General features: G+C 44.0%; 2 long non-coding RNA genes across 2 annotated transcripts; one reads left to right on the forward strand and one right to left on the reverse strand.

Annotated features, from left to right (window-relative positions):
• The first annotated feature begins 21,128 nt into the window (after nt 1–21,128).
• Nucleotides 21,129–21,762, forward strand: LOC121593664. The gene is made up of 3 exons (XR_006004814.1): nt 21,129–21,257; nt 21,323–21,426; nt 21,513–21,762. It is a non-coding gene; the product is annotated as an uncharacterized LOC121593664 (long non-coding RNA).
• A 1,520-nt stretch (nt 21,763–23,282) lies between these two features.
• Nucleotides 23,283–24,159, reverse strand: LOC121593545. Its single transcript, XR_006004800.1, has 3 exons — nt 24,045–24,159; nt 23,876–23,979; nt 23,283–23,789 (listed from the first exon to the last, which is right to left on the reverse strand). It is a non-coding gene; the product is annotated as an uncharacterized LOC121593545 (long non-coding RNA).
• Between the last annotated feature and the right edge of the window lie 3,358 nt (nt 24,160–27,517).

Here is a 27,517-nt window from a genome sequence, read left to right on the forward strand (position 1 = left end):
TGTTGGTGTCTGATAACGATTACTTTTTATTGTGTGTGTTGTATTCGGTACGCTGTGGGATGCTGTAGGTGGCACGAAGCTTGTGCTAGCTCTTGGATAGGGCATTGGATTGAAACTACCACGAGGCTTCGGAACCGGTTTTTGGTTGAAATCGGCTTGGCCGCGTGGTTCAAACATTGTAGCGAAACGTAAATCTGTGCTGTAATATTCCTGACACAACTGATAAGCTTTGCTTAAATTTGCTGGAGCAGATGTTTTTAGGATGAAAGACAATGGCTTATCTAGTCCCCGTATAAACGAATGCAGTGCTTTTTCGTTGAAAAATTGCGTATGTATTGGTGCATGTTCTCGATACTTTTCATTAGTTTGTACATGTGCAATTATAAGTGCTAACGTCTCTTTTACTCTCCCATAGTATGCAGTTAAACTTTTACCGTTACGTTTCCGCATGGTAGATAATTCGAAATCTAACGTGAACAAATCTCTTTTATCACCGTAATGTAAGAGTACTTCTTTTATTTCTTTCCAACTGGAGTGACTGTTGACAAATGCAGTTCGTGACTGTTTAGCTCTGTGTTGTTACGTGAAATAAGTTGTGTAAAATAGAGCTAAGTGCTCAAATTTTTAGATACGTGTGTAGATAAATGTTCGTGGATTCTCTCGGTGTCGGTGTGTTTTGCAAATGCAAAAGTGACATTGTTAAAAAAACAAAGGATTGGTGCGGTCAACAGCGTCTCGCCGTTGGTGGCAGTAACCGATCCTTGTTGTGTAGATAAGTGTTTGTACCGTTTTTATCCATGTATGTGTGACACCGGGAGATACGTAGAGTAGCATATTAGTATAGTAGTGTTTGTGTCGCTTTTGGCCGGCGTTTGAAACCAGGTAAGCGAAAAAAACACACTTTTATAAGACTTCGCCCGTATTTGTTTTTTACACGGCATGGAGTGTTTAAAATGCTCCGCCGTGGTGGGAACCAGCGATGACCCGATAAATTGTTCAGGGAGTTGTGGGTTTATTTTTCACCGTCGGTGTATTACACCCACACTCAACAAGCCTGCGGTCAAATTAATTAATGAGAACCGCAATGTCGTATATATGTGTGACATTTGTTTAGATCAAAGCGCGGGCTTGGTTCATATGGATACTGATGCAACTAAATCAAATGATTTGCTTGCACAAACACTGAGGGATTTGGAAGCCAATGTGAGCGTGTGGATTTCTAGCGCTTTAGAGAGAGGAATCGAGACTCTCAAAACTGAGCTTTGCGCGCAAGTGGAGCGTAAGTTGGAAACAACTTTACGCGAAACATTAAGCGCTATAGAAGCCTCGAAAATGTCGAAGGTGGCCTTGCGTGCAACTTCTGACACTCCGCAAACCAGCAAAACAGTGCAGGAAGTAAATTTAGAAACATGGGCTACAGTAACGAAAAAAGAAAAAGGACAAATAGTGGAGACAGCAATGTTCAAACTATTATTAATAGATTTGACGAGGGAAACAATAAAGTTACTCCCAAAATTAAGAAAATTAACGATGTGAAGGAGCCCATGGGAAAAAATAAAGAAAATAATAAAACTCTGGTTATTGTTCCTAAGGTGGTGCAGTCTTGCGATAAGACAAGAGCTGACCTTCGCGCCAGATTGGATCCGAGGAAGCAGCAATTGTCGGAATTCCGCAACGGCAGAGACGGTCAAGTATATGCACAATGTCCTGCTCTGGCGAATTTAGATATCATTAGAAAAGAAGTAGAAGACATTTTAAGAGACGATTATTCGACATCCTTACCTATGGCACGCGTTAAAATAATTGGAATGAGTGAAAAATATTCTTCTTCTGACTTAGTAGATCTTTTGAAATCTCAAAATGAGGGAATTCCCTGGAAACAGGTGAATGTAATTGGAATGTTTGAGAGTAAGATCTACAAGTACCAGAAACATAATGTGGTTTTAGAAATCGACCATGAAACTGATAAGTGTCTGGCAAAACTTGATAAAATCAATATTGGATTTGATCGGTGTAAAATTTCTAGATCCATTCACGTTATGCGCTGCTTTAAATGTGGTCAATTTAGCCATAAAAGCACTGACTGCCAAAATAAGGAAGCGTGTTCAAAGTGCAGTGGCGAGCACCGAACGTCGGAATGTACTTCGTCCATCCTCAAATGTGTAAATTGTGTTTTGGCTAACACATCCAGGAACCTGAAACTACAGGTACAACATGCGGCCAATGAATGCCCGCTGTTTAAAAAACAGGTAGAGAGACGAATGCAACTTTCTCAATAGCAGGGAGGGGTGGAATTAGGGCGATTCAGAGAGATTTTATATTTCAATGTTGCCGGTCTTTCATCTAACTATGCTATGTTTCGTGAGACAGTAGAAAAAGTTCAACCCTTGTTGGTCTTGATCTCTGAAACCCACGTAACCGAGAAGGAGGCATTCGAGCAATTTTATTTAAAAGGATATAGGGTAGTGTCGTGTTTATCTCATTCACGTCACACAGGAGGTGTTGCAGCTCATGCCAGAAGTGACGTTGTCCTTAAAGTGATTTTAAACGAGTCATTGGAAGGCAATTGGTTTCTCGGTGTAGCGGTTTCTCGGGGTATGACGGTAGGCAATTATAGCATATTGTATCACTCACCTAGTGCGAGTGATTCGAGGTTCGTAGATATTTTGGAAGAATGGTTAGACAGGTTTTTGGATCTTAGTAAGTTGAACATAATCGTCGGTGACTTTAATATTGACTGGTTAAATGTTGAAAAATCTGCGAAACTGAAAAGTTTAATGGATTCAGTAAACATGAACCAAAAAGTTAATGAATTCACACGAATTGCTAGGCAGAGCAGGACATTGATTGATCAGGTTTACAGTAGTATTGACTCAATCAAAGTCACTACTGATCCGTTATTGAAAATATCGGATCACGAAACACTTGTTTTGAACATAAACGATGTACGTTGTAAAACGATTCAACGGAAAGTTAAATGCTGGAATAGGTATTCAAAACATGCCCTTTGCAATAATGTGTCACAAGGTTTGCAGTGTGGTGCATCTGATTTTGATGAGGCTGCTGACTTGTTATGGAACACATTGAAACATGCAATGAGCACCTTGGTGGAAGAAAAGACAATTGTTTCTAGAGAAACTAGTAGGTGGTATACTTTGGATCTCGCACGTGCTAAACGGAAAAGAGACAAAGTGTATAAAAAATTTATTAGAACGAATAGAGATAATGATTGGTCTGAGTATACTAAACTTAGAAACAGTTATAGTAGGGATCTCAAAAATAGACGAAGCGATTTCTTTAGCAGTGAAATAAACAAGCACAAGAAAAATAGCAAACAGTTATGGAAAGTCCTCAAAAGCATGTTACAACCTGATGAATCATGCGTTTCAGTTGTAAAATTTAATGGTGTGATTGAGGCTGACGACTCCATCATTTGCAACAAGTTTAATTCGTTCTTTGTGAACAGTGTTTTAGATATTAATCAAAACATTGCTTCTGTCAGTGAACCTAGCTATTACGTAGATAGTGCTACTCCACGATGCCATTTCAGATTTCAGAAAATCACTCTTGAACAACTAAAAACCATTTGTTTCAACCTGACAAAAACGGCAGGTATAGGGAATGTAAGTTCAACAACCATACAGGATTGCTATCATGTGATCGGAGAGGACCTTCTTATGGTGATTAATCAATCACTAGAGAGGGGATGTTTTCCGAAATCATGGAAAGAATCATTGATTATACCTATTCCTAAAGTGAACGGAGCTGCCAATGCGGAAGATTTTCGCCCCATAAACATGTTGCATGTGCTCGAAAAGGTGCTGGAGACAGTAGTTAAGGAGCAATTGGTTCAGTTTCTGAACAGAAACGAGCTGTTGATCCGAGAGCAATCAGGATATCGGCAAGGACACTCTTGTGAGACTGCTTTGAATCTTGTACTAGCGAGGTGGAAGGTGTTGATGGATAAGAAGGAATCGATAGTTGCTGTTTTCTTGGATCTAAAACGGGCATTTGAAACAATATCTAGGCCATTGTTGCTTTCTACCTTAAGGCGTTTTGGTATTGTGGGGAGGGAGCTCAGTTGGTTCGAAAGTTATTTAAAAGAAAGAACTCAGAGAACTTTATTTGGTAGCTCTGTATCAGAGCCTATAGAAAACACCCTTGGTGTTCCGCAAGGTAGTGTTCTTGGACCAATTTTGTTTATCATGTACATCAATGACATGAAACAGGTTTTGAAGGCTTGTGAGATCAATCTTTTTGCCGACGATACTGTTTTGTTCATCTCGCACAAAGAAATCAAGCAAGCAGAGTCTCTGATGAATATCGATTTAAACGTTCTGGATGGATGGCTGAAGTAGAAAAAGCTGGCATTAAACATTAACAAGACTTGTTACATGGTGATGTCTGCGGGTGTATTGGAAGAACCTCCATCTATCGTAATAAATTCGGAACTAATCGAAAGAGTTAGACAGGCTAAATACCTGGGAGTTATCCTAGACGACAGGTTGAAGTTCCACGCTCACATTGACTGGGTCATCGCTAAAGTGGCAAAGAAGTGTGGAGTGATAAGTAGATTGGCGAAGGATCTCGATTTTTTTGGGAAAGTTCATCTCTACAAATCATTGATCTCGCCACACTTTGACTTCTGCTCATCCATTTTGTTTCTTGGCAACAAAGGTCAAATCAAAAGACTTCAAAGGTTGCAAAACCGGATTATGAGGTTAATTCTGGGGTGCGGTCGACGTACGCCGTCCGCGGTTATGCTGAATATTCTTCAATGGATGTCAGTAGAGCAGCGGATTGTGTACCAGACCATGACTTTTATATATAAAATGTTAAAGGGCCTGTTGCCTGGGTACCTGGGGGAGAGCATAGTTCGGGGGTCCGATATCCATCGGCACCACACACGCAGGGCAAATGAGCCAAGGGTACCTAACTTGCATTCCCTAAGTGCCAGAAACTCTTTGTTTTTCAAAGGGATTCAACGGTACAACAGTCTACCAGATGAGATTAAGAATGCGAGAAGCTTGCCGGATTTCAAACGTAAGTGCGTCATATATGTTGAACAAACTGTATAATGTGAAATATGTGTAGATGTCCCATGTCATTATTAAATGTGTAACTGCAGTTGTAATCACGATCTCTATGATGATGATAAGATTTTTCTTTATATACTATAATTAAAATTAGAAAAAATATAAGAAAGAGTCAACATAGGTTTGAGACACGCGCGCGTACAAGTGGATATTCGGGATCTATTTGGGGGAATTTACGGTTTGCACACGGTCTGGGAGGTCACAACAGGATTCACTGATTGATGATTGTAAGTGGCCAATTCCTGATACATTAGGTTCACCTGCTTCGGAAGGTAGTGCCCTAGAGCCAATCATTGGCACTAGTGGAACTGGCCATATGCATGTTGCAGTTGTGTTCTGATAAGTAGTGCGCCGGATCCATTAGTTGGTTCTTGGCGAGCTACGTAAGGGATACATTAGATTCTCCTGCTTCGGAAGGTAGTGCCCTGGAGCCTGCCATTGGTGCCAGAGACCCTGGGGCCAGCGGTTGGCACTAGTGGAACTGGCCATATGGAGTGTCCTGATAAGTGGTGCGCCAGATCCATTTATTGGTTCTTGGCGGGCTACGTAAAGGATGCTAGGGAATACCATTGTATTCGATGGAGTATGACCCGTTTTTTCTTGATGAAACTATGTTGGTCATCTTGGGTGTGTGTATGACTCGAACAGTTCCTCTGAGAGTTTTCCGATGCCACCACTTGATCGTACAAAATATTTTAATATACCTATCAGAGTAATATTATCGTAAAGATACTTCCGTCCTTCTCAAACCTATGTTGGGGAAAGAGGTGGGACTTATCATCATCATCATCACCAATCTGTGGAAATATTATTCGTATTTAATACTTCAGCTGCCTCACCGACAATCTTTCTTCTTATTGTTCTTTGAACTAAAGTACCTAGCAGCTGCGATATTTTACAACTCACACACAGAGTTAAAATTTCTTCCACATCTGCTATCCAGTTCATTAGCTCTGTCTGTCGACCATCGAATTCTCGAAGATCTTTTACAAAATCGGGAACTTTTCCAAGCTCATAAATGTTCGGCACATTTGTATCCGTAGTCATTTTTACTTCCTCAATTCAACAATTTTTTTTCTTGTCACAGTATGATGTCTTCGGGGGAAAGCTGGGCAGCTTGCAGAGGATGGTCCTTTTTTCCGTTCGGGTACTAGGGGCCTCAGCAATCAATCGGGCGAAATCCACAGTGTCCCAGTTCTCGCTTGGTGCAAATAATTAGTGGCTCCTTCAACCACTCGATGGAAGTGTTTAGCTTCACGTGTAGGATTTTGTTTATACTTTATATGCACTTATACTCTTCCCTCACACACATACAACCTATTCGGGCGCCAGTTAATATATTTTCGGATCAAATGATGCGAATGCTTTGAGTTCCAGATTCTAACTGTCTTTATTTATCCTAGTTTCATTCCACTCTAATCCTAACCTTATCTTGTATGTATGAGTGTACGGCTTATCTTATATGAATATGGTGCTTGGCTATAGCTATTGGCAAATATAGTGGTGTGTCACATACACGTAGGATGGTTAACTCGCGCAAAGCTCAGTTTTGAGAGTCTCGATTCCTCTCTTTAAACGCTAGAAATCCACACGCTCACATTGGCTTCCAAATCCCTCAGTGTTTGTGCAAGCAAATCACTTGATTTAGTTGCATCAGTATCCATATGAACCAAGCCCGCGCTTTGATCTAAACAAATGTCACACATATACACGACATTGCGGTTCTCATTAATTAGTTTGACCGCAGGCTTGTTGAGAGTGGGTGTAATACGCCGACGGTGAAAAATAAGCCCACAACTCCCTGAACAAATTATCGGGTCATCGCTGGTTCTTACCACGGCGGAGCATTTTAAACACTCCATGCCGTGTAAAAAACAAATACGGGCGAAGTCTTATAAAAGTGTGTTTTTTTCGCTTACCTGGTTTCAAACGCCGGCCAAAAGCGACACAAACACTACTATACTAATATGCCAAATAATACCTCCCGGTGTCACACATACATGGATAAAAAACGGTACAAACACTTATCTACACAACAAGGATCGGTCACTGCCACCAACGGCGAGACGCTGTTGACCGCACCAATCTTTTGTTTTTTTTTTCAACAAGGTCACTGTTACATTTGCAAAACACACTGACACCGGGAGAATCCAAGAACATTTATCTACACACGTAGCTACAAATTTGAGCACTTAGCTCTATTTTACACAGCAAATTTTCTCATCCTACTTCAGTAAAGTTTTTTACTGAAACGGTTCAGTAATAGAATATTTTACTGATTTTCAGCATGAATGTCATGTTTTTACTGACTTACAGCAAAATAATTTACTGAATTTATTTCAGTAATACGCATTTTACTGAAAATCAGTAAAATAAGTGTCAAATTAGTCGTTTCACTGGATATCAGTAAAACAAATTACTGAAAATGCAGCAATTCTTTCTGTCAAATCGACCTGTCAGTCAGAACATCAAAACAAAACAATGCGGTACCCACTAGCTCGTGATGTGCAAAAAGTTAATTTTGTAGGCGCTTACAGGCACCCTGGTAAAATTTCAGATGATATTTCGGCTTATGGGATTAAGTTAAAATAATTGGCAGCCGTGTTGGTGTGTAAAATGTTTGCTACAACCCACTGTACTTGCTGAAATTTCGTGGTGTCTGTGAGCGCTTACTGAACCAGCTACACTTCGGCGGCGGCAAAATACAGTATAAAAGTGTATAAAACAACACAAAACATGTATGAACATGAATTGAGGAACTGGCAATCTCTAAGCATAAATAAAAACTCAATTTAAAAGAAATATTTCGTCATTTTTTTATCGCAACCAACTACTGAAAAATCAGTAATATAAGAATGGCTTTACTGCGGTTTCAGTAAACGAGCTGTCATTTTGGTGAGCACCGGACATTACTGAATGATTCAGTAAACATTCTTTTTACTGAAAGGATTACTGAAACTTCAGTTAAAAAAATTTCAGTAAAATTTTACTGAAGTTCAGTAAAAAAAGTTTTCTGTGTACACAATTTATTTCACGTCACAACACAGAGCTAAACAGTCACGAACTGCACTTGTCAACAGTCACTCAACCGATGAACGTCACTTCTACGGGAACGGTGCAGGTTGTCGTTGCAGCAACAAGAGCAATGGCGGTCAGGACGCGCGAACTCAGATGCGATCCGAAAAACGAAATTTACGCGGGTAGTTTTGGTCAGCAGAGATAAACGCGCTATTTAACGATAATGGAACGGTGTTCTAAAATCCTGTGATTATACAGAAACCGGAAAATAGTGTGATAAACAACCGTTCACTCTATCATGTCGCAATCTCCCACCCCACCTGGCGCTTTGGATGAGGATGCGCTACAAGATAGCTGAACCAGCCGTTCTTCTGATAAGATAGCCGTAATCGATCATGCGGGAGGGGGGGATGGTGGGGGATGCGCGCTCGCGTGCGCGCGTTCGGGGGTGCGTGCTGGCGTGCGGACGGAAACCCCAAAACTATTTCATTCTGATTCGTACATTTTCATCCACTGCGGCTACAAAGTACATGCATTTTCGATCTCGCTTTCTGCGAGACAACACAACCATTGGATTGGCACCACCATCTTTGCGACCGGCTCTGCTGTTGGGGCTATTACAAAGACACACGATCTAAGTAAACGTGCATGTGATATGTAGCTCATTTCTTTCCAATTCAGCTAGCGGACGCATGTGAAAACAACATTTTGAATTGAATCCAGACAAAAGAGGATTCTGGATTTGTTTATTACGGTGCGCGTATGGTGCTGCACCTGTCCGTCCAGAATCTGGTGGCTTGTTGGCTTGTAGTCGTTATCATGACGCCGATTGACCAGCAATGCCTTCGTATGGGTTCGGATCGGTAGGTCCATGTTTTGGTCTATTGCATTCCATGCATTTGTCGCGTCACAGCAGTAGACCCGGCAGCAACAAAGCCAAGACAAACTATTCCCCGGGTGTGGACTGTTATGCTAAGTTTTCTTTCTTCGCTCCGTTCCAGTACCCCCTCCTCCCGGTCATCAGTTACCATTTACAGTTTGGTTGTGCAATTACAGGGTTTTCCATTCCAATTAACAACTGTCCACAGTCAACTAGCAATCCTCGATTTGAAAAACACGATTGTCTACCACTTACAAACAAGTCAAGCCGTTTTTGGTACACTGTCCATTTCAATTTCACAATTGTCGTCTTCGAAAACACACGTCAGATGCGGCACGGGTTGTTTTGGTTTTGGCTGGAACGTGTATCACTTGTGTATAAGAATTGAACCATGCTGTAAACGGGTCTTGATTGAATATGAGAATATGAAAAAGTTGAGCAATATGGACATGCTAAGCAGTTTTATCATTTGGTTTTAGTTATTCTTGAAGCGTTACAGTTTTTAAGTTATTTTTGGACGTTGTAATTTTTTTTTCATTTGCTACCAGTAAAAGCACTGATTAATGTACAAATTTTTGCATTGTATTAAAAATTAAAATATAGATAAAACTGCCTAACATGTCCATGTTGCTCAGCTTTCCCAACTTCAAGTGATACACGTTCCAGCCAAAACCAAAACAACCCGTGCCGCATCTGACGTGTGTTTTCGAAGACGACAATTGTGAAATTGAAATGGACAGTGTACCAAAAACGGCTTGACTTGTTTGTAAGTGGTAGACAATCGTGTTTTTCAAATCGAGGATTGCTAGTTGACTGTGGACAGTTGTTAATTGGAATGGAAAACCCTGTAAGCCGCAATTCTTCGTCTTTCCGCCTTTCATGAACACCTTCCTTTCTTCCGGAATCCACCTTCCATAACATTCCGGAAGAAAACACATTTGGCGACAGTTGTGCACACACACTCACACCCATGCGCAGACGGCTCAGCATATCTATGTAATCTACACCATACGAAAGCAAAAGCTTAGGGTAACAAAGTTATGCTTAATGCTTAGCACGTTCAGTTCGATGGCAGGCCCCAGGGACTGCCTGTGAACTTTCCAGTATACCGGTTTCACAATCAGCTTGCGTTCTAGATGCCGGCGGAACGGAATGTTTATGAAAATCAGCGCCGGACTGAACGTGTTAATGCGAATGAGGGTTCTGCGCGTTGCACAGCAAACCCTCCAGCGCCAGCTGGCGATTCCTTAGTCATTTTTACATTGCAGTGTTTGAACTCATTGCGCTTTTTTGGTTTGATTTGTGAAAGTGCAACTTCATCGCCATAATTTTTGTTAACGGCTTTTTAAGCCGTTAAGCTTGTAGCGACCAGACCGCCACCTGGCGTTAGAATAATCAAGTGATCGTGACATCCAGGGACCAAAACACGGATCTCCGGGGAGCGCACTCACCAGGCACACGAATGTGTCAAAGTGACGTGCGCCGCGTGTCCAGCGCTACACTTCCTGCTGTCAGCGAGCACATTCCTTCTCTTTCCATACCGACTTCGAAGACGAAAAGACCTCTTCCTTCGCTCCGCGATCGTAAAAATCCTCAACGCGAACCCATCTCGAATGAACGTGCGCCACCGAATATAGTGTAGAATAAAAATCCATTGTTACATACTCACGAAACCAAACGCGTTCGCTACATAAAATTAAGGAAAAGATAGATACGAACTAATTACCCCCCTAAAACTGGTGACCCCAACGTGATCGCGTGCGCGAGTGAGTGAGTGGTAATCCGACGAACACCGTGTTCAGCCGGGAAAAACGTGTTTCCATTGTGCCACGGTTCGGACCGACGGAAACGTTCCCCCCATCATCGAGGAGCTGCCGACCACGAAAAGGGCACCACGCACGATCGACCAGCGGAAAAAACCCTCCGCGCACACCCATTCAACCCGCGTGAGCACAAATCGACACCGAAAGAGCCGCCAGTGAGGAACACCGATTAGGAACATTTTTTCCCCGACGGAGCGACCGATCCCAACGGAAAAGTTCCTCTCGGTGCAGAGCGATCGCCGAACATTTTGCCGACTCACGCCGTGCCGTATCGCATACCCGCCGAACATAACCTCACACGTACAGCCGAGCGCGCTCCAGATCCACGTGGTTTCGACCGAACGACGGTAGACGCACCCACCGTACATCAACCGGGTCAAGAGTGTGTGTGTGTATGTGCGCAGGCCGACGCCAAGCGGATTACGTCAGCATTTTGCTCGAGCTACCCAGTCCGCAAAAAGCCGAAGTTTTGTATGGGATCGTCCTGTACTCATATGTACCCACTTACATACCCACTTGCAGTAGAAGTGGAAATGTGGTTTCACGCACACATAGACACCTTCCACCCGAACGATCGCGTTCACACATACTATCACGCTCTGATTTTTTCTGCACCTCATGCATACCAATGTGTTTGCTCCACCACCTTTTCGGATTGCTTATAGAAATGATGAGGCACACATGTTTACATTTGCTGTATGCACACATTCGCATGCGGTTTATTTTATACTTTTACTCTCCCTTCCAACACGTGTTTTGGCATACTCACACTGTGGAGACAGCAGAACGGTCTGCTCCTTCCAAATTTACCGTTCTTCCTCCTCTCGATCTTCTTTCTTCTTACCGCGTCCGATGTACCATCAGAGCTGCGCGCTGGCTTTAGTTTTTCCTCCTCTCGTTCTTCCTTTCTCCCACCGCGCCCGGGAGCTGCGCGCGTTTTGACAGGTTCTTAGCATAATCCAGTGCGTTGTTTTGTGGCTGAGTTGTGCTGGACGCTGTCAATAAAAATGAACCAATAATTAATGTATGTAGTACGTATTACTTTGGATAGTTTTTCGTTTATTATGAGAGCAACACTTACCTTAATATTTTAAAACTGGAAAACAATTTCTTTCCGTCAAAACTTTGAAGATTGTTGATGATGCCAACAGGTAGGCGTTGATGAATGGCACATGCACCTGTAACTTTGAAGCCGATAAGCATTAGTTGAATTAGTACATTGAAGCACATATGAGATCAAGAAACTTACCTCAACAAGTTAGCTAGGATAAATCATTCCACAATGGAATAAGAAGCAACACTGCGCAAAACGTAAACATGGAAAGTAGGGGACACAAGAAATCGCACATCACTCCCGCACATCCTTCCACAACGAAAGTTCTGGATAGACTGAGAATGCCTAACACCCGGATGAGTGCGATAGCAGAAAAAATCATGGTAGATCGAAAAAGATGGGTAGACACGGTGTAGCGCAATCTGCTGGTAAATGCATGTATGTGAGACCAACGAAAGACTTCAGACCCCGCTCTTCGCGTTTTTCGTCCATCGTTTTTCGTCACACGCACACACCTCTACACGCGCGGCGGATTGCTGTCCAAAATCTAGAGAGAGAAGACAGGGCATCTCGCTTTGGCACACAGAAAAATCTCTGAACAACTTCGGCTCTGCTACTTGGGTACTTTCGTGAATTTTTTCGACCGAGCACCGAGCACATCGTCATCGCACGCATCCATCGTTCCCCAACGGTCACCAGTACTCAGAGATCCTTTGAATAAGCGCTTGAATAAGAACTTACTCACATTACTCACTTGTCACTCATAGCGGCTGGTTGTGCTTTCTCACTCTGCTATTTCCAAGTTGATTTTTTACCGCGATTTTCTTGGTGATTAAGTGCTTGAACTGTTTTAGTTCGGTTAATTTGTACTCGCGCGTTCACGTATCACAAATTTGTGCGGCACCTGTGAATTGTACGGTTCAACATATAAACATTGCAATCCGTCTGCGGTTGTTGTGACCACTCACTGTTCAGTCGAACTTTGCGCTATTTTGCGATTGCGTCTGTGATCTGTAAGAAATGTGAAGGTGCTATTAGTAACGATCCAATTCCGTGGTTCGGTCTTTGTGAACTCTACTACCACGATAAGTGCAAGGGGCTTTCAACCCCGCTCTTGCGTGATTTTAAGAAGTCACAAAATTTATTCAGGGCTTGCGCGGATTGTGCTCAGCGTTTGCGGGCCGTTGACACTTTACGCTTCTCGCACGGCCTTTCTCGTGACGCTGCCTACCTGTTGGAATCGTAGCAGTCCGATTTCCGCGATACCTCACGTTCTGTGCAGGCAGCATCAGCTGGCTTGCGACTTGAACTTTCCGCTTCACTGGATTGTTTTAGAAACGAGATAGCTTTGATGAAACAGGAATCAGCATCGTCAATTCGTTCCGTGAAAGATTTCATCGACTCACTTACTGTTTCTCACTCAATGGAACGCAACTACTCACCGGCTCCACTACTCACAACGCTTGATGAAGTTAAGCATGGCATCAAGGAGCTTGATCTCATGCACCGTGAGCTTCTCACTTCCTTCAACTCACTAATGAACAAGCTCAACTCTCATCTTGCCACGCATACTACTACATCGAGTGCTCACCATTCTGCGATTCCTGCTACGCACTCAACGACCACGATTCCAGTTGCGGCCTCTAAGCTCACCCATCAAGCTGTTGGTGAAAATCCTTATAAACGTCGATTGATGGATCGCTCTCCCGACTCATCGCCTACCAATACCTTTACACGCACTATGCTTTCATCGGGTACAGGGTTGTCCTGCAATAATATTACGACCGTTCCTGAACGCCCACCCCGTACATGGGTCTTTATCTCCCGTATTGTTCCTGATACTCCGATTGATGCGATCCGTAAAATGGCCTGTTGTAACATAGGGACAGACGACATCTTGGTATATAGCCTTGTACGACGCGACCGGGATCTTTCTACGCTCTCGTACGTATCTTTTAAAATTGGTGTACCGGATTCGCACCGGGCTATTGCTTTGGCTGCTTCAACCTGGCCTCGCGGGATCTCTTTTAAGGAGTTCATCGACCTTAATCCCCGCTCCGTCAATGTTTGGCGACCCACTACTCCAGCATCCCTTGCACCTTCTGCGCCTATTACTCGTGAATCCGATCATCCTTCATCGCCACCTTCTATCTTCTTCACATGACACAACTGCGAAACTCCTGATTTCACTATTTCGCCCGTTCATGGTCCTATGAGCTTGCCTTATACGCAGTACTTTCAGCAAGCGTAAACCGGCTGATCCGGCTGGAGATTCTCTTGAACTACCGACTTTACCCGAATTGATGGAAGCTAACCCTGCATCTAATACACACAATCCGTCCGACTCTCTTCCGCCGTTAATAATTTGCAGCGAGAGCACTCCCGGCGCATCTCGCTCTCTCATCCCTTCGATCGATCGACTAAACATCTACTATCAAAACGTAAGAGGATTGCGCACAAAACTAGACGAGTTACGCCTCTCTCTATCCGAGCTTGATATGGATGTGTTGGTGTTAACTGAAACATGGCTCGATGGCTCAATTACGTCCTCTCTTATCTCGGAGGATGCGTATGTCATCTATCGCTGCGACCGAAATTCTCTCAACAGTAACCGTTGCCGTGGTGGTGGTGTAATCATTGCCTGCTCTTCCGTGCTGAACACGTCAACTTTATCACTGCCGTTCGACTCGCTGGAGTCTGTTTGGACAATTGTTAAGCTTCAAAACCTTGCAATCTATATCGGCGCCGTTTACATCCCACCCGATCTGCGTTCTTCCGAAGAAGTCCTTGACGATTTGCATGAGAGTGTTAGTTTCGTTGCTGGCAAACTTAAACCAAATGATCTTATGGTGTTACTTGGTGATTTTTATTTACCATCACTCTCCTGGCAACCGCCGGCATCGTGCGTTAATCACTTCATTCCTACTGGTGTATCTCGTGAAAATGTTTCTCTGCTTGATGGAATGTCGGTAAACGGTTTGCTGCAATTATCTGGCATAAAAAATATACGCGGAAGACAATTGGACCTTCCATTTGCCAATGCTCCCTTCTTGTAGCGCTGCTTCCCCGTCATAGCTTCACCTGTTCCACTCGTCGCGCTAGACAATCATCATCCTGCTCTTCAGACAAGTGTGCTCCTTACGCACTCTCGCCCTGCATCCTCTCAACGAATACCTACGGCTCGTATGTTCAATTTTACGAAGCTGGACTACCATAAGCTTCATCGTATTTTAGCCGGTACCGATTGGTCCTTTATTGATGCTGACTGTGACATAAATCAAGCTGTAGCAGCGTTTACTAAAGTAATCACTTCCGCCTTCCGCTCAACGCGCCTACCGTTCAAATAATACTTTACACAATCTTTGTGTATATAAATATGCGGCTAAGGCTTATCGTCTTCTTAATCGCCATCTGTATTGTCGCTACGTCCGGCGTCTTCAAATGCGCCTCATTATTGATCCTGAGTCATTCTTTCGTTTTGCGAACTCTCGGCGAGGGTCTGCTAGCCTTCCATCCACCCTGTTTCTTGATCTGTCCTCTGCTACGTCCAATCCTGATATATGTAACCTGTTTGCCAAACATTTCTCTAGTGTATTTGTCGATCCCAGTTCTTTTAAGGTTCCTTTGGACGTAGGCTTGTCTTACACGCCCTCTGATGTGATATCATGTAATTCAGTCGTTGTAAGTGCAAGCCTAGTAAAATTCGCTTTATCCAAACTTAAAATTTCGTTTTCACCAGGCCCCGATGGCATCCCTGCCTGTGTTTTAAATAAATGTGGCAATACCCTCACTCCTATTCTCACTCGTCTTTTTTCTCGCTCGCTTAGTGGGATTTTTCATTATTGTGATTCTTACATTTTATTTAAGACTTAATAGGAAACACGGTAAATAACACATAGGACGATACGCGAATACTGGTGTGTGGGTGTGCAAACGTCCGTTACCCTTGAGCGCTCGGTATCAACTCTCGTGCGGCTCCGGTCCTTGTTCGCCAGTACGGGAACACTCAGGCACTCAACACGATCGTGCTTAAATAGTCGACAGGCGAATGTCGACGTCGAGCAGCTGGCGCTGCTGAGGCTGCGTTCCCACAACATTCCTAGACAATGGAAACTAGCTTGGCTTGTTCCCATTTATAAGAAAGGTGACCGCACACTAGCATCAAACTATAGAGGCATTTCTATTATTTGTGCGTGTTCTGAAATGCTCGAGTCAATTGTCCATTTATCTGTAATGCCTTGCGTAAAAAAATATATTTCTACGGAATAACACGGCTTTATGCCTTATCGCTCAGTATCCACCAACCTAATGTGTTTTTTGTTTTCTCTATATCATAACCTGTCTAGTGATAAGCAAGTAGACACTTTCTATACCGATTTCAAAGCGGCATTTGACAGTATATCTCTATCATTACTTGTTGCTAAGCTTCGAAAACTAGGTTTCGGTGGCTCTATATTGCCGTGGTTCAACTCCTATCTTGAGAATCGTTCATATGCAGTTAAAATCTGTGGCTCTTTCTCTGAATGTTTTCTTAGTTCTTCGGGTATCTCACAAGGTAGTGTCCTTAGTCCCTTACTGTTCATTCTCTTCCTCAATGACTGTACTTCGATCCTTCCTCCTAACGGCTTCTTGCTATATGCGGATGACGTTAAAATTTTTCTTCCTGTATCTTCTACAGCTAATTGTCTAGTTCTTCAATCCTGGCTCTGTAAATTCTCTACATGGTGTGCTTCTAACGGTTTAGTCCTGTGTCCTGAAAAATGTTCTGTCTTGTCTTTCTTCCGATCCTCTACAAGTATAACTCATGCTTATAGTGTCTGTGATGACCCTATTCCCCATGCGTCCTTGTCTAAAGATCTTGGCGTCTTCTTTGACCCGAGTCTTTCTTTCAATGAGCACACGGACTATGTCATCAACAAGGCCAACAAAAGTCTTGGTTATATTTGTCGCATGTCCACTGAAATTCGTGATCCTTTTTGTCTTAAGTCCCTTTATTGTTGTTGGGTCCGTTCCGTACTAGAATATGCCTGTGTCATCTGGTCTCCTGTCCAACTATCTCTGCTCCAAAGGATTGAGAGGATCCAGAGACGTTTTACAAGGCTCGTATTTCGTAGGTTGCTGGGTCATCACTCTATTCCGCTTCCTTCGTATGACGATAGATGCACTCTATTAGGCCTTGCCAAGTTGGAGCACCGCCTCTCGGTCGCTCAGGCTTCTTTCGTTGCTGGCATATTGCTCAATACGATTGATACTCCTTCACTTCTGTCGCGCTTACATTTGTATGCACCTTGTCGCACCTTACGTTATCGTTTTCGTCTCCAGTTACCTATATGTCGTACACGTTTTGCTCGCAATGAGCCTTTTGTAAGAGCTATGTCGTCTTTTAACAGTACGTCAGATCTGTTCGATTTCAACCTATCCTATCCTGTCTACCGATCCCGTCTTCGCTCCTTTTCCGTACCTACTCCTTCGTGAATAATTGTATACTATAGTCAGTAAGCATTATTGCTGTAACCCGACGTGGCCGAGCAATTAATAAAATAAAAATAAAATAAAATAAAATAAAATAAAACTTGAATTGGCGAAATTATTCAAGTGATCCGTCGGGTCCCGAAGCCGAAGCAAACCCTAAGCCGAAGCAAAACCCGAACGGAGGTCTGCACGAACCTTCGTTTTAAAAGCCCCCTCCCCTTTTTCGCAGATTTTCTTTCTGAAATTACACTGTGCTCACATTTACATCAATACATTTCGATTTATTGGAAATATTAATATTAAACGAAAAAATATCAAAATCACATGCACTACAAACTCTGAACTTAATTCCAAATCAACGCACATTATTAAAAAAACACTTTTAACATTCACACAATTAATACACACAAATCACAAAATTGCCATAACATTTACTGCTCTTCCTCACTGTTGCTCCTGGTTCCTCTCGCTGCACTCTACGAGCCGCCATCTCCAATACCACGACACAGCCACAGGTCTTGTTATCTCCGTTCGCCGTGAAACACACATGAAATGGAAGAAAAATGATTTTAATTAGAAGAGGGGATGTTGGTTGATAATTTTAATCACTTTTACTTACCTCAAATTAAACAAAACTCCATTTTTGACGGGGCTTATCCGCTGACCACCAAGCGCTGAAACAGCACACAAGGACTAACCTCACTGGACTGAAAGTGAAGCCTACTGCGTTAATGTGTGTATGCACTTCTGCCAAGCCAACCGCGCCGTACTGCGTGTGAAGCCAAGTGCGTGTGTGTGTATATTTGCACCACTGGACATAGAACACAAATCTCACCGCACAGCAGAGCGTGTGTCGCCAAGTATATGCATGTGTGTATTTGCACCACTGAATTCTGAACATCCGCCGTGTATCACCAAGTGCGTGGCTGTGTGCAGTATCACCGTGGACAGCAGAAAACTACCTGCACTAGAACAGAGCGCTGGTGTGGCCAAATGTGTGCATGTGTGTACTTGCTCCACTGCAAGCCGGTATCGCACCAGATTTCGTGTGTCGCCATGTGTGCGCGTGTGTGTTATTGTCACAGCACACTCCCCAGATAGCAAAGCCGAAGGCCTTTGTATGGGAGCCATCGCGCTCATCAAGGCTCACTTTTTCGCGCGCATAAAGCAAAATGTGCGCGAAGGCGAAAAAACCCGAAAGCGCTTCGTGTGGCCCTCTCTCGTGTTTCTAGTTTTATTCCCTCTCGCATGTCATCACTCTCTCCCAGTTTTTCGGATTGAAATGAGAATTCACTCTCTTGATTTGGCTGCAGCGGTCTAGCTTCTTCACACTCTTTATTCTCTTCTTTTTGCAGTTCCCACAAGAGGAAACGACAGACAAAGAGAACGAAATTTTCAGGCGAGGGGTAGGTAGAAACACGCGGTGGGGGCCCGGCCCAAGATCGGATCCGAAGTCCGTTTTTGGGCTCGAAATTAAAAATGGCGGATGGAGCGCTACCACGGAGAGAATGCGCTCTCTTGCTTGCCTTTAAAATACACGAGGCGCTCTCGCTGTAAAGAACGCTCGCTCGCGCTGTTTCATCATACCCCTTCCTTCCCATTTCTTTCGGCTTGCACTGCGATGAGCTGTGCACCCCTCGCCTGAAAATTTCGTTCTCTTTGTCTGTCGGGGAGGCGCTCTCGCTGTAAAGAACGCTCGCTCGCGCTGTTTCATCATACCCCGTCCTTCCCGTTTCTTTCGGCTTGCGCTGCGCTGAGCTGGTACCCCCTCCCACTTGATTCCAGCGAATTGCGCTGCGCTGGACTGACACCCCCTCCCACTTGTTTCTTTCGTAGCACGCTGTGCGCTTCCCTTCATTCGGACTTGGTGCACCCGAATCAAAACAAAAACTTGTACACATTAAACTTGGTTTATATTTTATCACTTTTATTGCAAATAAAGGGGCATCTTCGCACATAGCTTCACACAATCTTGTCACAAAATCACACACATTATTTATATTTAAAAAATCGTCTTATTTAAAATAGCCGTCTAACTGCATGAATACCTTTGTTGCTGTTCAATGCAGTAAACAAATATTGAAATAAAGCAGCGCAAATCACACATTTAAGATAAATGGTGAAAGAAAAGCGCAGCTTCATTTCAATGTGCACAACACTTCAACACTTAGCGAATCTTCGATCGCCCGGGACTTAGGCTAACACGCGTGCGGCCTTTCACGGCGAACGCTTGAGCTGAACTGACGATTTCGTGTGGTGGCAAGAAAGGGAGCGCACAGAGGAACACTCGCTGCACTAGTGCGAGCGAGACACCGATAGCCGCATGCCGCTGCGAGAAAACCAAACTGAGCGCGCAGGCTGAAAGTGAACGCACACATTCACACATGTGTAATTGTGTGAGTGCAAAAACTGTGTGGAAACCAAAACACGCTCGCGCCTCCGCGTATTTCCGCGTATTTCCAACCGTCTCTCCATGCTTCTACATGCCCCTCGCCTTAAAGTCGCACACTTTTTCATTCTCATTGCTTGTAGGGGATTCACACATGTGTTCTCACATACTTACATACACACACACGGTGGTTGGAAGCCTGGCGCGGCTGTTTCCAATTCTGTCTTTTCTTCTTCCCTCTTCACACCGCGCTGGTGCCCGTGGTGGTGCGCGTGTTCAGCCTGCTTGGTTCAGGAAAGATTTCATCAGATTTGGCGCGCCTCAACCGCGGTGTTGTATGAAGACTGTTGATGAAAATACACAATTAATAGACACACTTGGTTAAAAAGATTACACTTGATTTAAAGATGTGACAAACTTACCTTTGTGCTTGAGGATCAATTAAGCCTTGAACGCCTGTGCACACAGTGTCGCAATTTGAAGAGGTTTGGAGAACAGCTAGCTAGTAGCTAGTATCTGAAACTTGTACAGTGCAATGTTTTAATTAGAATAAATGTCACATAGCACTAGACACTTAGAAAAGGACACTTACCGAAACAATTAGATGATAAAAATTCGTCCTCCGATAAAGCAAAAAGAACACCGCGGATGGTGCAGTACGGGAAAGTGGTTTACGCAGGAAAAATAGTTCACGCAGCACACAAACACACACTCTCATGTCCACGGTTCAGAGTACACTGAAGTCGCTCTTTGGCTTGGATGGAAAAGAGCAAACACTCAGATGAGTGCGATGGAAGAAAATGACTTGTGTTCAACAGGGATGGGTAGAATCAAACACACGAAGTGTGCAGGAGAATTCTCTTCGTGTGGCAAGAGAGAATTGACTAACACCCTGATGAGCGAGAACGCAACAAACGTTGTAGAATGTAGAAATGGGATAGGAATAGTGAGCGAAGGCAGTTTCTGGATATGAGGGGGTTGAAACTGGGAGAAAAAAGCTTTGGTTGCTACTTGGATCGTTCATCATTTTTGTCGTTCTTTCGTTTGAGCCACTCGATTTCGTTCCTCGCTGATTTTGGCAGCGCACGAGGGGGTTTCGGTTTCAACTTCCAACAGCAACAACCACACGATTTTCTGTGTGCCAAAGCGAGATGCCCTGTCTTCTCTCTCTAGATTTTGGACAGCAATCCGCCGCGCGTGTAGAAGTGTGTGCGTGTGACGAAAAACGATGGACGAAAAACGCGAGGAGCGGGATCTGAAGTCTTTCGTTGGTCACACATACATGCATTTACCAGCGGATTGCGCTACACCGTGTCTACCCATCTTTTTGGATCTATCATGATTTTTTCTGCTATCGCACTCATCCGGGTGTAAGGCATTCTCAGTCTGTCCAGAACTTTCGTTGTGGAAGGATGTGCGGGAGTGATGTGCGATTTCTTGTGTCCCCTACTTTCCTTGTTTACGTTTTGCGCAGTGTTGCTTCTTATTCCATTATGGAATGATTTATCCTAGCTAACTTGTTGAGGTAAGTTTCTTGATCTCATATGTGCTTCAATGTACTAATTCAACTAATGCTTATCGGCTTCAAAGTTACAGGTGCATGCGCCATTCATCAGCGCCTACGTGTTGGCATCATCAACAATCTTCAAAGTGGGTGACGGAAAGAAATTGTTTTCCAGTTTTAAAATATTAAGGTAAGTGTTGCTCTCATGATATACGCAAAACTATCCAAAGTAATACGTTCTACATACATTAATTATTGGTTCATTTTTATTGACAGCGTCCAGCACAAATCAACCACAAAACAACGCACTGGATTACGCTAAGAACCTGTCAAAACGCCAGCAGCCCCCGGGCGTGGTAGGAGAAAGGAAGAACGAGAGGAGGAAAAACTAAAGCCAGCGCTCAGCTCTGATGGTACCCCGGACGCGGTAAGGAGAAAAAAAATCGAGAGGAGGAAGAACGGTAAATTTGGAAGGGGGAGACCGTTCTGCCGTCTACACAGTGTGAGTATGCCAAAGCATGTGTTGGAACGGAGAGAAAATGTGTGGAATAAACTGCATGCGAATGTGTGCATACACCAAATGTAAATGTGTGCCTCATCATTTCTATAAGCAATCCGAAAAGGGGGTGGAGCAAACACATTGGTATGCATGAGGTGCAGAAAAAATCAGAGCGTGATAGTATGTGTGAACGCGATCGTTCGGGTGGAAGGTGTCTATGTGTGCGTGAAACCACATTTCCACTTCTACTGCAAGTGGGTACGTACCCAAGGACGCAAAAACCGACGGCGGCCTGTGTAAGCTGAGCTCCCTACAAAGCTCTCCACAAAGCTCTCGTTTGCAGTCTTGTCGAGAGCTTCGCCTCAGGCGCCCAAACCATCCGTCACGCACACATCTAAACGTTCTGGTTTCGTCAGCCACTCACGCATACCAATGTGTTTGCTCCACCCCCTTTTTCGGTTTACTTATAGAAATGATGAGGCTGTTCACATTTGCTTTATGCACACATTCGCATGCTGTTTATAAAATAATATCTCTCTCCCTTCCCACATGTGTTTCGGCATACTCCCGCTGTGTAGACGGCAGAACGCTTTCCCCGTTCCAAATTTACCGTTCATCCTCCTCTTGTTCTTCCTTCCTCCTACCGCGCTCGGGGTACCATCCGTGCTGCGCGTGTTCCACTGGCTTCAGTTTAGTGATGACGTCATGAACAGGAGCTGCGCGTTTTGAACCGGCTTCTGTTAAGTAATGACGCTGGCCTGCGCGCCTTTCGACATGTTCTTGGCGTAATCCAGTGCGTTGGTTTGTGGCAGTGTTGTGCTGAACGCTGTCCAAAAATGAACCAATAATTTATGTACGTAGTATGTATTACTATGGAGAGTTTTGCACATAGGATTAGATCAACACTTACCTTAATATTTTAAAACTGAAAAACGTTTTCTTTCCGTCGCTCATTTTGAACATTGTTGACGAGGCTAGCAGGTGATAAATAGCGCACACACCTGTAACTTTTTAGACGCCAAGGGTTAGTTGAATGTACCTGCACAAGCACACAGCAAGAAACTTACCTCAACAATTTGCTAGGATAAATCATTCCATAACTGAAGAAGAAGGAACACGGCACAAAACGTAAAGAGCAAAGTACGTCGCACAAGAAATCGCACATCACTTCAGTACATCCTTCCATAGGGAAAATTCTGGACAGACTGAGGATGCCTCACACTCGGATGAGAGCGATAGCAGAAAAATCATGGTGGATCGAGAGAGATGGGTAGACTCGGTCCAGCGATATCCGCTGGTAAATGCATGTGTGCGTGACGAACGAAAGACTTCAGACCCCGCTACCCACTTTTTCCTCCATCATTTTTCGTCACACGCACACACCTCTACACGGGCGGCGGTTTTCCGTCCAAAATCTAGAAATAGAAGACTGGACCTCTCGCTTTGGCACACAGAAAAATCTCTCAACAACTTCGGCTCTGCTACTTGGGTAAGTGGGTACATACCCAGTCCGCAAAAAGCCAAAGTTTTGTATGGGATCGTCTCGTACACATATGTACCCACTTACGTACCCACTTGCAGTAGAAGTGGAAATGTGGTTTCACGCACACATAGACACCTTCCACCCGAACGATCGCGTTCACACATACTATCACGCTCTGATTTTTTCTGCACCTCATGCATACCAATGTGTTTGCTCCACCACCTTTTCGGATTGCTTATAGAAATGATGAGGCACACATGTTTACATTTGGTGTATGCACACATTCGCATGCAGTTTATTCCACACATTTTCTCTCCGTTCCAACACGTGCTTTGGCATACTCACACTGTGTAGACGGCAGAACGGTCTCCCCCTTCCAAATTTACCGTTCTTCCTCCTCTCGATCTTTTTTCTCCTTACCGCGTCCGGGGTACCATCAGAGCTGAGCGCTGGCTTTATTTTTTCCTCCTCTCGTTCTTCCTTTTTCCTACCGCGCCCGGGGGCTGCGCGCGTTTTGACAGGTTCTTAGCGTAATCCAGTGCGTTGTTTTGTGGCTGAGTTGTGCTGAACGCTGTCAATAAAAATGAACCAATAATTAATGTAAGTAGTACGTATTACTTTGGATAGTTTTGCGTATATCATGAGAGCAACACTTACCTTAATATTTTAAAACTGGAAAACAATTTCTTTCCGTCACCCACTTTGAAGATTGTTGATGATGCCAACAGGTAGGCGTTGATGAATGGCGCATGCACCTGTAACTTTGAAGCCGATAAGCATTAGTTGAATTAGTACATTGAAGTACATATGAGATCAAGAAACTTACCTCAACAAGTTAGCTAGGATAAATCATTCCACAATGGAATAAGAAGCAACACTGCGCAAAACGTAAACATGGAAAGTAGGGGACACAAGAAATCGCACATCACTCCCGCACATCTTTCCACAACGAAAGTTCTGGACAGACTGAGAATGCCTAACACCCGGATGAGTGCGATAGCAGAACAATCATGGTAGAACGAGAGAGATGGGTAGACTCGGTTCAACGCAATCCAACGGTAGATGCATGTGTGTGTGACCAACAAAAGACTTCAGACCCCGCTCCTCGCGTTTTTCATTCATCATTTTTCGTCACACGCACACACCTCTACACGCGCGGCGGATTGCTGTCCAAAATCTAGAGAGAGAAGACAGGGCATCTCGCTTTGGCACACAGAAAAATCTCTGAACAACTTCGGCTCTGCTACTTGGGTATGTGTACGAGACGATCCCATACAAAACATCGGCTTTTTGCGGACTGGGGTTGGGACCGTTTCTGCTGTCCGCAGTGATACTGCACACAGCCACGCACTTGGCGATACACGCTGTTTGGTGCGGTGCGGTGGACGTTCAGAATTCAGTGGTGCAAATACACACATGCATATACTTGGCGACACATGCTCTGCTGTGCGGTGAGATTTGTGTTCTGTGTCCAGTGGTGCAAATATACACACACACGCACTTGGCTACACACGCATTACGGCGCGGTTGGCTTGGTAGAAGCGCATACACACATTAACCTTTAAGTTGGCAACCGGATACCCGGATATTTTTTTCAATTTCGAACTGCAATAACTGTTGATTCATTGCTTTTATTCACCTGAAATTTTCTGTAGCCTCCCAACTTTTAATTTATGAATTTTTGGTGTATAAGTTGTAATTTTAAACAGCCTGTAAGTATTTTATTTTGAATTTTTTAACTTTACCACGTAAGTTGGCAACCAGCATAGCCGGGTATTCCATACATTTTGTATGGAGAATGACGTTTCTCTTCTTCCTCTTTTCGTATTGTGCTTATTTTCGAGTCAATTTCAAGCGATTCCAAATTTCAATTTGACCGTTAGTTTTATCATAAAATGAAAAAAACTTCAAGCGATTCCAAATTTCAATTTGACCGTTAGTTTTATCATAAAATGAAAAAAACTTAATGAATAACTGAAATAGAAGAGAATATATGGTCGGTATTACTTTCTTCTTCTTCTTCTTCTTTGGCACAACAACCGTTGTCGATCAAGGCCTGCCTGTACCACTTGTGGGCTTGGCTTTCAGTGACTAATTGATTTCCCCCCATAGCAGGATAGTCAGTCCTACGTATGACGGCACGGTCCATTTGGGGTTTGAACCCATGACGAGCATGTTGTTAAGTCGTACGAGTTGACGACTGTACTACGAGTCCGGCTCATCTTGCTCGAATTGCTTACAGCATTAAAATATAGAAAGCATTGCTTACCTAAGAAAATCGTTTATTTTTTGCATCAAAACGTGTGGAATACCCGGGTATGCCGGTTGCCAACTTACGTGTGTAAATCTGGTTGCCAACTCTACGGTTAACGCAGTAGGCTTTACTTTCAGTCCAGTGAAGTTGGTCCTTGTGTGGTGTTTCAGCGTTTGGTGGTCAGCGGATAAACCCCGTGAAAAATGAAGATTTGTTTAATTTGAGGTAAGTAAAAGTGATTAAAATTATCAACCAATATCCTCCCTCCTAATTAATAACATTTTTCTTCCATTTCATGAGTGTTTCACGGCGAACGGAGACAACAAGACCTGTGGCTGTGTCGTTGTGTTCGAGATGGTGGCCCGTACAGTGCAGCGAGAAAAGAACCAGGAGCAACAGCGATGAGGAGCAGAAAGTGCTGTGCTGATTTTAATTTTTCTGTGCGAGTGTAAAAAGTGTTATGTGCGTTAATTTAGAATAAGGTGCAGTGATTATTGTGCATGTGTTGTGTTTTTTTGTATTAATGTTAGTAAAATATTCAATAAATCGAATCATGTTGGTATAATGGTTCGCACTGTATCATTTTGGAAAGAAATCCTGGCAAAAAAGGGGAGGGGGCTAATTAGACGAAGGTTCGTACCGAATTCCATTTGGATTCGCTTCGGATTCGGGTTGCTTCGGGTGCTGAGATATTTCACCAACTCAGTTTCAAAGTCAGCTTCTATCTCAGGGGATCTCTGAGTGCTGGTGACCGTTGGGTCCCTTCTCGCCGACACCATCGACTGAACGCAACCGAAGATCATCGTGCCTCGTTTCTCACACCACCGGCGTCATCGTCGAACGCAGCCAACGAGCGACTAATCCCAACACGTTCGACCGCGTGTGCGGATTTTTCTTCGTCGAAGGATCGACCTAGCCAACCTCAGCTGGACTTGCTTGCGCCCCCGCCACTAAGGTAAGATCCACCCTTTTTTAACTAACCTTAGTCGTAAGGATGTTTCACAGTCCGCCGGTCCGCGACGTATCGACTCCCGATGGCGTAACCCCGAGTGCCGATCCAGCCGCGAGTGGATCCAAGTCGCCTCACGTGCCAACACCGCCCGTCCCGAATACCCCGCGCGTACCAGAACCGTCCGCCATGGTCATGGCGACGCCATGACCATGCCGTTTGAATCTCAGATTGACACTTTGAATGCCATGCAGCTGAAACCACCGGAGATGGACACCACCGACATTCAAACCTTTTTCTTCGCATTGGAAAATTGGTTCGATGCGTGGAATATCACCGCGAACCAACATATTCGCCGTTTCAACATTTTAGAAACGCGCATACCGCTTCGTGTTCTTCCCGAGCTTCGCCCCCTGTTAGAGAACATTCGACAGTACGCTGTCGAACGCGGTCGACAGTCGCGGACCGGCGGACTGTGCAACATCCTTACGACTAAGGTTAGTTAAAAAGGGTGGATCTTACCTTACGCTACGGACCGTTACGTGGTAGCAAAGCGTGCAATAATTGAACATTTTGAAGAGTCGCAACGAAGCCGTCTGTTCGCCGAAATGAACCTCGTGGACCGAAAACCATTGCAGCTATTAGCGGAGATGCGCCGCGCCGCAAATGGAGCAATGACGGACTCTATGGTGGTAGATTTGTGGATCGGCCGTCTCCCGCCTTACGTCCAGTCCGCCGTTATTGCCACTAACCCGGTGTGAAATATATTCACGAAAAGGGGCTGGCTGTGATATTTGGAGGAAATTTGAATAGGAAAGTGTACACCTTTATCGCTGGTCGGTTTGCAACTGTATATTCGTTTGTCCTTTTTTTGTATATAATAATTCATGCAGTTCATAATACATGCAGATCGAGCAGTTTCTAACGTCGAGTAGTTTATAACCTAATCTTAGTTTCCTAACGCTTTGTTTCATGTACAATTCAAATTAAAGTTCGAAAATAAATATTCAAATTCCAACACCCGGATACCAACGATCGAGCTAAAGTAGTAGACTCTGTTATGGATTCGTTCGCGTTATACCACCGAACGGGCCCG

This window comes from Anopheles merus, chromosome 2L (genome assembly GCF_017562075.2).
Source record: "Anopheles merus strain MAF chromosome 2L, AmerM5.1, whole genome shotgun sequence".
Taxonomy (NCBI): Eukaryota; Metazoa; Arthropoda; class Insecta; order Diptera; family Culicidae; genus Anopheles; species Anopheles merus.